This window comes from Felis catus, chromosome A1 (genome assembly GCF_018350175.1).
Source record: "Felis catus isolate Fca126 chromosome A1, F.catus_Fca126_mat1.0, whole genome shotgun sequence".
In the NCBI taxonomy this organism is placed as follows: domain Eukaryota; kingdom Metazoa; phylum Chordata; class Mammalia; order Carnivora; family Felidae; genus Felis; species Felis catus.
Window position 1 is genome coordinate 208,155,024 of NC_058368.1, and position 15,580 is coordinate 208,170,603.

Consider the following 15,580-nt stretch of genomic DNA (forward strand, 5'->3'; position numbering starts at 1 on the left):
TGGGTAGAGGGCATACATCAGAGGCAGTTTTCTGTGGAGCTAACTAAAGCTACGCTTCAAGGCATCTTTTCCAGGCCCCCCTTCATGGCCCTGGAAGGAGTCCTAGCAATAATACATTCACGCGGTTGTGTGTTTTTGTACAGTTGGCAAAAGTAAGCTCTTTTAACCACAATCAGCTGGGATTGAGGTCCTTTTGCACGTGGATTTTCCCTCTGTCACTTTCCCTTGTGTTGGATGTTGCTAGAGCAGTATGAGTAGGCTGCATTTGGTTTTTACTTTAAGAGGACTAACCCAATTAATTGCATAAAGTTCGGGCCTCACAAAAAAACTGCATCAATGCCTAGGTACAATAACAATACCTATATTACATGTGCATCATGATGCTTAAATGAGTAATGGACAGATCCGGGTACATGGTATATACCCAATGGATGCTAGGCTAGGCATTATCCCCCCAAATGTTTTCTTCTCTCTCTCTCTTTCTTTGTTCCTTTCTATCTGGAAAACAAAGTTCCAGAAGTTAGCATTTTATGTGCTTAAAACTGCAAATATTTTTCATGAAAAGGAACTTTTCAATCCTAGGTAACAGGACCACATGATTTTGGGGGCCCTAGGCACTTTTGCCTCTGTTGAATCCCCTCCTCCATTAAAAAATAATAAATAAAAATTAAAAAATATACTTTAACATTGTATTAGTGTAATGACAAATATTTTAATGTATATTAAAACACTCTCTTAGACCTTAATGTTAACTTTTTTCCTTCTGATTTGAAATGAGACCATTGACGTGGGCCCCTAAAGCTATTATGGGCCCTAGGCACTGTGCCTAATGGAAAAGCCAGTTATAGGCTTCTCCAATATAAATAATAACTTTCTCTAACCATCATGGACTCCAGAATGGGGGTAAGCAAAAGGCAATGTTGTATATCTTAAACCGAGCTTCAGGTACACAGAGAAGAACCATGTTTTCCAAACAAGATCTTAAGGACAATAGGAAGCATTTAGCTTTGGTGTTGCAAATATGCACGTGGAAAAAAAATAAAATACTCACATGGATGGAGTTGGCTCTTAGGAACTAGCAGGGACCATGTCTTACTGTGAAACACATTTTTTGTCTCTGAAGCTTACTTTTCAGTTAACATTCTTGCAGGTGTTTGGTTGCCTGTTTTAGTCACATTATCAACAGTGAAACGTTCTTTCAGAAAATAAGCTTCATTTTGCCAGTTTAGAATTTCACCCAAAGGTCTCTAGAAAACACACTGGTTTTGGTGCTGGTGCATCAAATAATCACAAATGAAACAAACAAGCTGGCTTCCTATCAAAGGTGTGTCTGCAGAGCCCTGTGACTCTGCGTGCCAGGGGCTCTATCTGGCACATTTCTTAACTTTGCAAAATTAATCGTGCCAAAGAGAACATCATCAAACGCGTCCGGCATAGAGTGTAAACATCTTCAAACCATGATTCTGCGCCATCAAGCGCTCTCCAGCTAATTTCATTTGGTGCATTACTCTGGAAGAAAATCGAGGCCAAGTGAAACTGCGGAAATGGGAACAATGCAAGGAGGAAAAAATCTCACCCCATTAAGGGATCCGTTTCTTCTTTGCACAAATAAACCCACCACGCCTTGGAGGCAAGACTAGATGGCTCCAGGATATTATCAGAATGCCCCGCGGGCCCTCTCGGACTGAGGGAGCCCTGCACTACAGAGGAGGAAGGTGGCTGGAGCCGCAGGGCCCCAGCCCTGGGCGCCTTTTAGGTAACTCCTATAATCTAAGCAATCGCTCCTCCTCCCCTCCCCCCCGCCACCCTCGCGGAGGCACAGAAGCCGGTTTTCGTGTGTTTTCACACGGGAGGCTAAAGCACGGCCCCACATTTTCCAGTCCTCAACGCAACGTTAGCAAGGCGCACTGACAGCGTTTCGGGAGCCACTCTCCTTCCCGCAGGGCCGCCGCACGCTCAGCCGGCCTTCTGTGGGGATTTGCACGGCCCCGTCCGCTTCGCTCTCCCTGGCTCCTCCATGACCTTCCGAGATTGGCCTCGGGACAGGACTCTCCGCGGAAGCACCACCCTCGGCGCTCCGACCCCGCGCGCGGCCGCGCTCCTGCGACTCCCAGAGGCGGCCCCTCGGGCGAGGGCTGGACGCGCGCGGCCGGGCCAGGGGGCGGGGACGGCGGGGGCGCGCGGGCGGTTTCCGGCGGGGGCGCGCGGGGCGCGGGCGGCGGGGCGGGGCGGGACTGGGGGCGGGGCCGGGACAGCAGCGCCCCCCGCCGAGCGGCGTGCAGGCACCGCCCCCGCGCGCCGCAGTCCGGGCTGAAGCGTCTCGGCCGTGGCCGTGGCCGTTAGCGTTGCCTCCTGGAGGCTCTGGCGGCGGCGGCGACTCCCAGGGCTCGCCGAGGGCAGCCGGCCGCCCCCAGCTCGTGGCCGCCTCGAGCAGCCCGGCGCTGGGACTGGGGAGGCGAGGCGGCGGCGGCGGGTTGTGCCCGGCCCCCCTCCTCCTCGCCTCCGGTCCCCGGGCGACTGCGGACTCCGGGCAGCCCCCGGGCGGCGGCCGAGCGGACGGCGGGGGATGGCGAGATAGCGGCGCGGGAGCGGCCCGTGAGTGCCGGAGGCGGGTGGGCGCGGCGCGAGGCGTGGGGAAGCGCGAGCCACGGTGCCCGGTGCCCGGTGCCGTGGGCGCGTCGCCGCGAGCTCCTGGCGGCTCGGGCGGGGTGGGGGGCAGCGCTCCGGCCGGCTCCGGTCTGGGGGCGTCCGCGAGGACTGACACCGGGGTGGGGGGAATGCTCCGGGTCGTGCTCCGGCTCCCTCGGGCCACCCCGCGTCCGGGAGGGCGCCCACTCCCTGGCCGCGAAATTCTGCCCCACGTAGGGCAGTAAGTTCTGAGACCAGAGGCTACCTGGGGGATGGGAAGGAGCTTTAATTTTTATTTTCCTTTGGAGATGTAACCAGCCGGGTGATTGCGTGACCCCGTGCCTCGACTCTTCATTAAACAGTTCTTTCTCTCTTCCTCCCTTATTTATGAGTGTATTTAATTTACCTGTACTTTTTATGTGCTTCTGTCCGAAGGCGCTAACCTCGATAAAGCCAAAGTTGAAGTGTTAGCGATCAAAGTGAGGCTTCTTGCACGATGCCACTTTTGATGGGTTGTCTGAAAGGAAGGAGCTGGAGTCTTGAGTTCTGACCCCTACAGAAAACTCTGCATGTCAGGTGGTTGTGCATTAACTTCAGGGCTTGAATAATGGGGATTCTGGTGCCCACCTTCGGCTACCAAAAAACAAACTCAGCAGCATATGAGGTCTTTACTCTCCGTTGGGTATCTTTGTGTTCCTTTTTGTATGAGTGTGTTTAATGCAGTCAAATATTGATAGAACGGGTGTGCATTTTTTTGAGTGACATTTGTGTGAAAATGAATTCTTTGCATTTGTTTTTATGTGTCCTTTTAACTTACATTTTTCAACAAAAAGGTTTCAGTTTAAGGTTTGCCTTCCCATTGTTCGTTTTCAGTTTCAGATTTCTCTTTAATTAAAAAAAGTTTTGGTTGGAGTAAAAGTCATGTGACCTAGTAGTATCATTTAGTCAGGGGTCCACAAATGAATCCTAAATTAAAGCCCATTACCATCCGCTGCAAATGAAAAATTAAAGCGTTTGTATACTGAATATGATGGTTGCCCCTCCCCCTAAAATTATTTTGCTGCAGATCTGAAATCATATTTCACCAAAATCGGAGGGTTCCTTGTCTAAACAAGCCTGGCAGAGGAAAGGAAACCTAAGTGTAGTAGTTAGTGTGTTCTCAAAAACTAGGGACTCTCCCCTCTTTTTTGACATTGACGTCCTGTTTTATTGCCAGGTGGAAACTGTGTTAATTTGGAGACTTCATTAGGTAATTACAAGCTCCATTTAAATACGAGGTATGTTTTCAAGGTGAACCTAGGCAGCTCTTTCCCTTCCAAGAATTGAACTGAGGCTTATTTGCTTTGTAATAGGTGAGATCACAAGCGAGCCTCTCTTAATTAGTGGAGACTTGGATTCTCTTCTGGGAATTAAGGATCAGGAACTCTGCTGTCGAATGGAACAACTTTTGTGATTTTTGAAAGCCTGTACTCTTAATGGGTCTTCTTGAATAATATGTTGGTAACCATATACGCTATTTTGATATTGAAATGTATTGTATTAATTTGTGGGACGGGCAGTTTGTGCACACTGGAGGAGATCAAATAGATATGAAGAGCTCTGGAGTGGAAAGTCCATCTTTCTCCCTTCTCTGCAGCAAGTACCCTGGTCTCCCCAGGAATCAGGGTTCCTAGTTCCTTACATATATCTTTCCAGATATACCTTATGCTAGTATTAACGTTTTGTATGTTTCTTTTTATTTGTCTTTCCGCAAACGAGGTCACTTTGTATATGCTGTTCTGCACCAGCTCCCCGCCCTTCCCTTAGAGTACTAAATCTTGGCAGTCTATCAGTACTTAAGAGAGCTGGCTCATTCTCTGGGAGCCGCTGAGAGTACTCCAATAAGGATGAACCATAATTTATTTAACCTCTTTTTTTTTTAATTGAGGTATGTGTAGGTTGTTTCTAACATTTTGTTATAAAATTATTGTAAAACTTGTGTTTTTAAAGTTTTTGAGTGGGTTTCACTTATTCCCAAAGGCAGTAGTAACATACGTCTCTGTAGCACATTCCAGGAAATAAATGCCCCTTCTCTCCAATATACACTTTTTGCTTTTGTATAATTTCACAGTGACCCGTAAAGATCTTTGGTGTCTTTGTGATGAAGCCTGAGCCATGATGGCCAGTAAACTAAGGTCATATACCTTGATGAACACCTTACCTCTTTGTTTCAAGAAAAGAAAGAAAAGAACAGATACAAATTTTTAAGAATAATCTGTAGGAAAAACTCATAAGAGATTAAATATTTTTGAACTTGGAGAAGAGGCTTGTACCTTTGATTAAGTTGAAGATGAAGGCAGTTTTTGTTTCATGAGACTTGTTTACCATTAGGCACTGAAATACCTGCCTTCTGTAGATTATCACCAGTATCTCATACTTTCATGCTGTTATAATATGGTTATAATTTGTACAGTTTGGGAGGTTAGAAGTAACTCTTAAGGGGAGGTATGCTTTTAGAAAATATTTGGCTCTTTAAAAATTGACATCTCAGTGCTTTTAAAACGAATCGTAGAAACAGTACTAATCCTAGAAATTGAGCCTAATACATCATAACATTTGAGTATTAGCCAATGTTGAGTTTTACATGTTTATTACATTTATTTTTGGAGAGTGTTTTTAAGATGAGGGTAAGCTATACTTTTTTTTTAACCTATCAAACAACTTAGTGTTTAAGATGTTTTCTTTTTCCTTATTATTTGGCACCTGTCATTGTAGTACAAAACTGCTAATATTGTCTATATTTGCTCTTCTTAAATAAGCATACATTGAGCATCTGTTACATTCCAGGCACCCTTATAGGGACTGCGAATATAGCACTGCACAGGGCAGGCAGACCCCACTTTTAATGAGTTCACAAATTACTGGGGGAGATGGATAAAAAGCAGAGAAGCAGTAAAGGAAATGATACCAAGTAGTGATAAGTACTGGGAAAGTAATGAGTCACTGTGGTAAAGACAGGATGGGGGCTGCTGTTTTAGATTGAGTGTTCCTGGAACTTTCTCTCAGGTAGAGAGATTTGAGCAGAGCTGAATGAGGCAAGGAGTCTGTGTGTTTGGAGGTCTGGAGGAAGAGTGGCTCAGGCAGAGGGAACCGCAGGTGCAAAGGCCCTCCGGTGAGGCTGGGCCTGTCTTACCAGAGGAGCAGAGGGCTGCCTCTGTGGCTGGGGTCTGTGATGGAGAGCAGATGGGGAGAGTGCCGGGCCGGGGAGAACAGGCACTGTACCTGGTGCCCGAGTGTTTGCACGTGTGAAGGAGTATTGTAGACGTGGAATAGAGGCCTTGGATGGGTTGTTCCTCCACCTGCTGAAAGCTCCAGGAGGGCAGGCAGGGGTCTGGCTGTTCCCCACCCTCTCCCACCAGCAGGAACAGCTGGCTGTGAATATTTGTTGAAGTAATGAATAATTGGGGAGTTTCAAAAAAATAATCCTGCCTGATTTTGGCCAAAATACTTAGATTCGGGAGTCTTGAGCTTTCCATCATGGCTGTGGCCCTTGACATTACCAAATCTGTGATGTACATCCTCTCAAAGTATTGGTTTGTGTTGGTTGCATTTGATTGCTTTTCCATGAAATTGAAGTGTGAGGGCTTAAAAACATACCTAATTTTCCAGGACATTGTAGTGACTTGTGAGTAATTTAGTCAGAAGTTTCACCTGTGATATCAGTAGATTTGCTATTTGCTTGAGCATAACATTTTCAAAGATGCCTTTTTTTGGGTTTTGTTTACTGAATGGATGAATTCCTTTGAGCAGATGACAGACTAATGAGCAAATAAAATATATGTACTTTATGCAGGTACTTCTATTCTCACAGGAAGAATGTGTGCATGTTCTATTTTAGGGAATATCAGGAACTGGGGTATTTCCTCTTCCCAACTTCTAATCAGTTTGTCATTCTAAATACATGTTCCCTTACATTAATTGAAAGCGTGGGAAATGAGTTTCGTGCCAAGTAATTGTTATAGATGTTTAATAAGAATCTGTTATCTTTCTCTTGACTGTGACTTTTTGGCTTCTGTGTGACGTTAGGAATTTGGTCATCTCGCAGAGTGAGGGTTTTAAATTTTTTAATTTGCTGTTCGAACTGGTTGATACCAGAACCGAATAAGTTGTTTCCAGGTTTCTCTTCCAACTTTTTCTCATGAGTTCTGCACAGACACTGTAAAGGATGGATTCTGTGGCTCCTAAAACTTAAGTCAGCTTTGTCCTTGTCACTGTCACTGCAGCGAAAGCTCTTTAGCGGTATAGCAGGAGCACGTGAGCATCTGTTTTATATGTAACTCGTTGTGGTCACTTAGCAGCTTAGATGTTTGAGCTGAAGTACTTTTCCTGCCTCCTTTGTATTTCCTCTGTGAACCACAGAGATGCAGAATTCCAAATCAGACTTCGGTTGTCTGAAATCAGAGCAGATACTTTCTCGCCCATCACTGCTGCTCATGTTGCTCACATAAGCAAAGGTTGTGTTTATCAGATGCGGTTTTATGGGTTTTATGTTGGAAGTTGGAGAAGAACTTCTGGTGGGCGAGCTTTTCATGGAGTTTTGCACAGAGGTGAGAAGAATCTTGGCATTTACCCAATTCTTCTTTTGTGTGGCAGGTACAGAAGACGACTTGGAATCCTGATAGGTGCCTGGAGTTGAGAATCTCTCTGTGTTATTAAGTGGCAGCATTCTGCACTTAGACCACAAAGAAGTGATGTCACTTCCTGAAAGTGTGTGTGTGGCCTTTCCCTAGAAGGGGGCTTGGGTTACTGAGGCCCCTTGCTGCGCCTTCCTCTCACTGCTCTCAGAAGCAGCCTTCAAGGAGACTCTGGATCTGAGGACAGTGGAAATGGTGGCGGCAGGAACATCTGGTGGAAAATAACAAGTGGCAGAAGTAGTGTTTCCCATTTCTAATATTAGAAATGCTAATGGGGCAGTGAGTGGTAGACGTTCTGTGGGCAGAATTGTGTGTCTGTTGAGCTGGGGGTGTGGGTGAGCTGGGGAGAAATGAGAATCCGCTACCCGGCCCTGAGTGCCGCAGCCCTTGAAAGTGCCGCCGTGCCGCCTGAAAGCTGGGGTGCCGGCCGTTCCTGGCCACAAGCTTGGAGACCCACTGCCGTACCAGCGAGGTCCTGTTTCACATTTCTTGCCTCAGTATTCATAGTGCAGTACAAAAGTGAAGGAGGCAAGAAGGTTTTAGAAACCTCTTCAAAGAAACTGTTAAAGTTGGGAGCATAAATCTTCATCTAATTGGAAACCTCTCCTGTGTTTATTCCTGGAAGATACCTGGCTCACCAGAGTTTTACCGTGAATGTAAAATTATCTTTTTTGGAGATCCAGGTTCAGGTTTTGTGGAACTATATAGAGCTTAAAATGCAAAGCACGTATCAGTAATAAGAACTTACACATTCAGACAAAACCGAAGAAAGTATAGAATTTGAGAGCCACAAGAGGTCGCAGGTCATCTGGTCCACTTCTTAAGTTTACTTGCGAAGAGACCAAGACCAGAGCTGTTGTAATTTGCCCAAGAATCCAGTGGCTCCAGACTGGGACTGTGGAACCACGATGTGCTGATTCTTCGCTACAGGGCCCTGAGCCTCCCCCCTTAGAACAGCAGCTCCTTGAAGGCAGGGACTCCGTGGGGTTCGCCACTGTGTCCTCAACAGACAACATTGCCCAGCCCATAGGCATTCAGATACTTGTTGCCAAATGAGTATCTACAGGATTTTAACAACTTCAGAGTGCCCCATTAGCTATAATATAGTACAGTATTTATAAAACTTGAAAGAATATGCAATTTCATGAGTTTCTTGTTAAAAAAATATATCACATTACTCTTAAAGCCCCCAATATTAAGCCTCATATTAGCCAGATGGGAAAGTGAAGGTGTGGCGTTTTACTTACTAGCTTGGCACTTTTCTGAGTCTGGCTTCACTACATTTTCTAATTGTCATTCTGTAAGCTCTGTCAGCTGGGATCTGATGTCATTAATGTTTTATATTTTGTTTTTGAAGACATGTATTTTAAAATACAGCATTTGGGCACCTGGGTGGCTCCGTCAGTTCAGCGTCTGACTCTTGATTTCGGCTCAGGTCGTGATCTCATGGTTAGGGAGTTTGAGCCCTGCATTGTTTCCATGCTAATAGCATGGAACCTGCTTGGGAGTCTCTCTCCCACCCTCTCTCTCTGCCCCTCCCCTGCTTGCCCTCTCTCTCTCTCTCTCTCTCTCTTTCCCTCAAAATAAATAAATTAATTAAATAAGTTTAAAATACGTCATTTGTTGTCTGAATTGTTTGCTGTTTCTCCACATATGTTTTACCAGTCATTTCACTATTTTTAAAACCGAAGGCCATATAGGGATTTGATTGTTTAAAAACAAATCTAGCCAAAGGGACGGGGGAATTGTCACTTTCAAATCCTGCTGGTGGGTGTTTGAATTGTTACAACTTTCCAGGAGGGCAATTTGGTATTACTCATCGAAAGCCTCAAAAATGTGCCATGTCTCTTAGTCAGGCATTTCCATCACAAGGAATTTAAACTAAGGAAAAAAAAAAAAAAAACATGTGTACAGAGACCAATCTGTAGCAATGGTTCTTACCTCCACGCTGCGTGTGGAGACCATATTCCTCAGTAGCTGTCTTTCCCACACTGGTTCTTAACTTGGTGGGAAGTCCACTTAGTGTGGAGTGTCTCAAAATTGCACGGGGTGCTCTCTGAAGTTTGGGAAAAACACATTTCCAGAATCTGGTGACGTCCCCACAAAGTACACACAAAAAAACAAACAACCTCTAATTTGCAAAATGATTTTTGTAGCTTTGTTTATAGTTCTAAGCTAGAAACAGTTTAAATGCTCAATAATAGGGATTGGTTAAACAAATTGTGGTATGTACATGTAATGGAAAAAACCCTTTATTCATGAACAGTGAGGTAGGTAAGGGAGTAATTTATTGATGTGAAAGATATTCAGAATTTGCAAACTGCAGAAGCAGATTGTAAAATGGCGTGTGTAAAAAAAAAATTTTTTTTAATGTTTGTTTATCTTGAGAGAGAGAGCGCGAGCAAGCAGGGGAGGGGCAGAGTGAGATGAGAGGGAGAGAGAGAGAATCCCAAGCAGGCTTGCACAGCACAGAACCAGACATGGGGCTCGACCTCAAGAACCTCGAGATCATGACCAGAGCCAAAATCAAGAGTTAGCCGCTTAACTGACTGAGCCACCCTGGCACCGCATGCATGTGTAAATTGATCTAAGTTTTTTGGTGATTTTATTTTGGAGGGCGAATGTGACAGAGCGTCTAGAATACAGAATGTGTATACAGTTTTCTACCTATTATATGGGAAAATGTCAGGGAAATTATACACCAAATATTAGGTAGGATTATCTTTGTGTGTTGAAATTACAAGTGACTATTAGTTATTTTTTTTTTATTACTGTTTTCCTGATTTCCACTATATAAAGCATGTTATATAATTAAGACAATGGGATCAGATGCTATTTCCCATTTACTGGTTGTGTGAACCTGGGCAGGTTCTGTCTCTCTTTCCTTATCTGTAAAATGGGAATAATAATGTCCAGCTCAAGGTGCCTGAAGTAGCGTTTGATAAGTGTTACCTTGACTTCACCTATCTGATATGATTAAGACCAGTATTATATTTCTATTAATATAGAATTTCTAAGCAGAATAATTTGTTTTACAAGTCCCATTGTTGTGAAAAGCATTTCAGGACATTCTGACAAAATATTTCATTGCTTTTGGTCGCTGATTTTGTTGAATTTTTATTTAGTTTAAACGTTTTTTTTTAAAGTTTATTTATTTAGAGAGAGAGAGAGGGAGAACACGCATGGGAGGGACAGAGAGAAAGAATCCCAAACAGGCTCCCCACTGTCAGCGTGGAGCCCTATGTGGGGCTCAAACTCATGAACCATGAGATCATGACCTGAGCTGAAATCAAGAGTTGGACGCTTAACTGACTGAGCCACCCAGGCACCCTGCATTTTTATTTACTTTAAAACTGAAATGCTTTCCATTGCCAAGAAATTTTATTTTGACTTGAAGGCTTTTTTCCCCTTCTGTTTTTGTCTTTAACAGTAGTAAGTTCTTGAAGGTCAAGGTCTCGTCATCTTTCCTTTTGTAGAGTCAGAATGAAATGTGATTCACTCCTTCAGTAACTGTTAGGGGCCTTTTTTCCCTGGGCGGTGGGTAGGCATCAGGTACACAGCAGCGCCCAGGACAGACATGCCCCATCATTTGCATGACATGGGAGGTGACCAGGACGGTTCAGAGCCAGGAGGCACACTCACACTCAATAAAAGGTCTTCCGCAGCTGACAGACACGTAGACCTCATTTCCTCCCCTGCAGTTTTAAAAGAAACTTCGTTGTGATGTTACTTTTCAGTGAAACAAACTGTGCCTCCTGCTTATTCCACAAAGCACCTGAGGAGCAGACTGGGTTATTGTTGCCTTCACTGACAGTTTACATTACACCTGCTTGAGAATACCCGAGGCTAAAAGTCTCTAAATTGCTGCTGTGTGTCTTTTGTGAAGGACGGGCCTTTCTGAGCTTACCTTTTATAAAATTACTGTGATGGGTTCCTACTAGTAAATTTAGGACCGAATGGAATACGTGGATCCCATTTGAGAAATTCTAGCACATACTCTTACTGAGGGTGAGGACAATAAAGCATGCACTTTAGAGTAATGTTTCTACTTGACAGTGTATAAAACGACATTAATTTTGTAATTTCCTAATGTAAGGGCAGTTTTTAAGTTGGCAACAGTTGAAATATTCTGATGTAAAGCAGACCCAACAGTCACGGAGGAAGCCTTGGAATTTCACAGGTAGTGACCTTGCGTATCATTCCCCTCAGACAGCCTGATAAAAGAACGTGGTCCCCACAAACCTTTTTTCTTGTGTCTACAAAATGCATGGAAGTTTAAGTCATGCCACAGGTCAGAGGCACCAGCAGAGCCAACATTTTATTCTTCATTTATCTCACGTTTTTCCTGTCTACACCATTGCTTTGCATGGTCCATTTTACCCCCTCAGCAGTTAGCTTCCCTTTTTTGGTTGAGGAAAGACCACTTTGCAGAAAGAAACACGCTTTATCTCTCTCAGTGAGATGTACTGAGTATGCATTGGCGAGTAGGAAGCAGCCAAGCCGTGTTGACATGCGGACGGTAGGCTGTCGGCTAGACATCGAATTTAGCGCACTCGCCCTTTCTCAAACACCAGCTTCAATAAAATTACAGACGTCTCTGTTTTGGAACTTTTCAGCTCTCTTCCAGATAATCAAAGCTGTGATTGCTGTACTCACACATCCCATGGGCTGTATTTATTGCTGGGATCAAAAGCTCAAACACTTGCAGGTGCAGTGAAGGTCACGTACCTTGCTGAGTGCGTCCGATCTGCCTTTTGTCTCCATGCTTTTGGTAGACACAGTGAGCGATTCTTCACTTTCTTTTTACTACACGGTAGACAGCAGTGATGATCTAGATGGTAAATGGCAACTGGAAGTTGTCTCAGTTCTGGGGACCAGTAAGGAGAGACACCAGGGGAGGTTGCTGTGCAACGTGAGCTTCGTTTCGAAGGATGGCCTGGTGTTTGTTCAACACACGAAGAGTGGGACGGACATGCCGGGCGGAGGGTGCAGCGTGTGCAGTGACCCAGAGGACCACCGAGTCTGGCATGTCTGGGGCAACTTGAGTGCAGGGGCAATGTGTGCAGAGGTGGGATTGGGAAGTTAAGAAAGCCTCGTGTCCTGCTAAAGTTGGCGCCTTTTCCAGTAGGTCAGGGAGACTGGTGGGAAACTTCAGGCCTGTGAGACCAGCATTTCAGAAATGTGACCTGGTTGTGCCGTGGAGGGTTTGGGGAGCCAGAGACCAGTGAGGAGCACTGCCGCCAGGCCCGGCCCCTGAAGTCTGTGTTGTCCTAACAGTGTCCAGGGGGTGGCACACAAGCTCCTCTCGCGCCCGGCCCTCCGTCCCCGTTTTTCAAGCTTCTGATTGAACTCCGCGCAGAAGCATTCCATGCGTTTAAAGCTCCCAAGCACTGGTCTACTGATGGCTTCTCCTTAAGTTGCTAAATGTTCAAGGGGTTCCCAAGTGTGCGTGGTAGGTGGAGCCCGGAGCGATGACGTAGCTGCTTGGGTTAAACATGTTGGTCAAAGGGTAGGAGCTTTCAGTTCTAAGGTGAGTGGGTTCTGGGGATCTAATGGACAGCAGGGCGAGTGTATTGTATGCTTAGAGATTGCTGTGAGAACAGATCTTAAGCATGTCCACTCTGCACACACAAAAAAGTGTGAAGCGATGGACGTGTTAAGTTGATTGTGGTGGTCATTTCACGGGGTACATGCATATCAACACATCAAGTTGTACACTTGAAAAGTATACAGTTTTGTCAGTTCTACCTCAGTAAAGCTGAGAAAAAAACAGGGAGTAGGTACACCTGTGGAGAGATGGGATAAGAAAGTGTGGTGTGAGATTTATATTGAAGCAAGAACTTCTTTTTTATTCTTTAATAATTTTTTTATGTTTTGATTTTTTTTTTTTTTGAGGAGAGAGAGACCACGAGCTGGGGAGGGGCAGAGAGAGGAGGGTGGGGGACAGAGGATCCGAAGCGGGCTCTGCGCTGACAGCAGAGACCCCGATGGGGAACTAGAACTCATGTACCGTAAGATCATGACCTGAGCCCAAGTCAAGTGCTCAACCGACTGAGCCACCCAGGCACCCTTGAAGCAAGAACTTCTCATAGTTTGAGCAATAATAAAAACAATAATAGTCTCTGTTTCATATTAATGATACCTTGACATTTGATTACCTACCTGTTAATTTTTCAGACTAAAAGTGAACCCTCCAGTTTTAATGCCACTGGAGGAGAGGATTTTATGCCTTGTGGTAAATGAGGAGGCAAAAGACTTATCCTTATTGTTACTATTTTGTCAGTTACGTTACATTATTGGCCCATTTCACTGATCAGTCTTTGGTGTTTTTCCCACATGTGGCTGCTAAATTATGTCTCTTCCAACCTGTGTTTGTTCATTTTCTACATGTGTTGTCATTGTCAGCATCAGCGTCATTTTGGACCTAAAATGATCAATGCTGAATTTATCTTATTGGATTAGTTTGTTGGATTAGTTTATTAGAATCCTCATTATTACATGCAGTATATTTGCTGTTTTGCCCATTTTTTTCATCCACGGATTTGACGAATGTGATTCCTGTGTCATCATCTAGTTCGTTAATGACAATGTCAAGAGAAATAGTGTGTCACACCTGTCAGTAAACTTTGTCCAGGGTGACGTCATCCGCTAAGAGGCACCCCTTGAGTAAGGCTGGGGAACATGGTGAAAGAACCCCCTTCACTCTTTTGCGTACAACCTGTGTCTCTTCATCTCGTTCATAAATACCTTTCAGTAAATATGTTCTGTTTCTGACGCTTGCTTTCCCAGTTCAGTAGCCTCATCAGGTAAGGGGGTGAGGGGTGGGGGCTGAGTACACTGGCCTAGGGTCCCTTTCCTGACATGTCCTGCAGTCTGACCCAGGATCATTGTAAAGCTTCCGTGTCTCTGGTCTGCAGAACCTACTTTCTTGACGGAACGTCTCACAGAACATCCCTTTCCAAAACGGTTTTGCCAGAAACCAGTTATTTCTGTTGTATTTTTCATTCTCTGTTCCACTCTGTTCAGAAGTTTCAAGTGAATGTGAGGTGCAGTGCTCTGCCCCCACATCTGTACAAAATGTTGTAGACTGTGGTCTGAAGCTAAAGGTTTTGTTTTAATTCTTTTTCTTTTCCTTTTTTTCTTATGAGAAGCATTCGTATTCTAAAATAATGCTTCAGATTTTGAGATCTGTAATTAAAGAATACCATAAAGGAAAGAAAAGGACCCAGTGAATTCTTTTGGAGAGGAGAGCTTTGAGATTCCAACCCTAAACAATGTTAAGAAACATTCAGGCCCCTTTTGGTCGATATCTGTGCACTGAAATATAAATCTTCAGACCGTTTATATTTTAAGATCATTTCAACAACAAGTCAAGAATTTTTTAATGCCAATACATTTTGAAAACAGGTTGTTAACTGGTGCCCTAAGAACTGTACTTGGCCTTCAGATATGTTTCCTTTGGCCCGCATAGTGTTTTGTAAAGAATTAGTTGCCAGCGTTAAAAATAAGGAGATTTCACGTTACAAAACCAAACCAAACCTGCCTTCCTGTCCCTTTTTTCAAAAAGGGTCAAAAAGGTCTGTGACTTCCGGGGCCCGTGTTCCCACGTGGCGGTTATGTGGGAGTCCAGCACGAGCTCCAGGCTGCCCGCCACCGCTGTCCGCTCCGCGCTTGTTCCCTGCAGCCGGCTCCACTCGCCTCGTCCGGCTGGTCCTCGGAGTAGGTTTGAGCTTGCACCTGCTGGGTTAGGAGCTAACCAGTTCCGAGTATACTTGGGAGAACAGCAAGGTGGTAGCAGTCTGCAGTTTTGTTCCCTGAACACAGGCTGTCTGACCTCTGTCTTGAGGTGACAGCCGGAAGTGCCTGGTAAAGCAGGTGGAATTTCCCCAGGAACAGCACGCAGCTGGGCGGCTGGGCAGGGTGGAGGAGGCCAGCACTCTTCACGCATTCTAGCTCTGCTGGTTCCCGGTGACAAGCAGCGTGCCCCAGGAATGAAACAACTGTGCATTTCTTAGGACATGGAAAGTAGGGGGGAGTAGGCCTGGGCGGTAGTTGTCTGATTCTAGAGACGTCAGGGAATTTGTCTGAGGTCACATACCTGCCACCCGGTCAGTGGCGGAATAGGGACTGGAGCCCAGGACTTGTTGCCCTGGTTCAGTGAGTTTTCCACTGCACATTTTTCATTTATGTGTAATTGTCTAGAGATGGGGGAATCAGGCCTGGATTCAAATCCACGTTCTGTTCCGGACAACATGTGTGAGTGACCTCAGGCAAGTGTC

The 15,580-nt window shown here is 45.1% G+C and overlaps 1 protein-coding gene across 3 annotated transcripts in view; it reads left to right on the forward strand.

Annotated features, from left to right (window-relative positions):
• The first annotated feature begins 1,740 nt into the window (after positions 1 to 1,740).
• Positions 1,741 to 15,580, forward strand: part of LIFR (LIF receptor subunit alpha) — a 79,123-nt gene continuing 65,283 nt past the window's right edge. The window contains exon 1 of one of the 3 annotated variants that reach the window (XM_045037924.1): positions 1,741 to 1,756. The gene's annotated coding sequence lies outside the window, so the exon portion shown is untranslated. Of the gene's footprint in view, positions 1,757 to 2,463; positions 2,596 to 2,653; positions 3,205 to 15,580 lie in introns of those variants that run through there. The other 2 variants (XM_023238979.2, XM_023238982.2) reach the window with 2 other exon arrangements.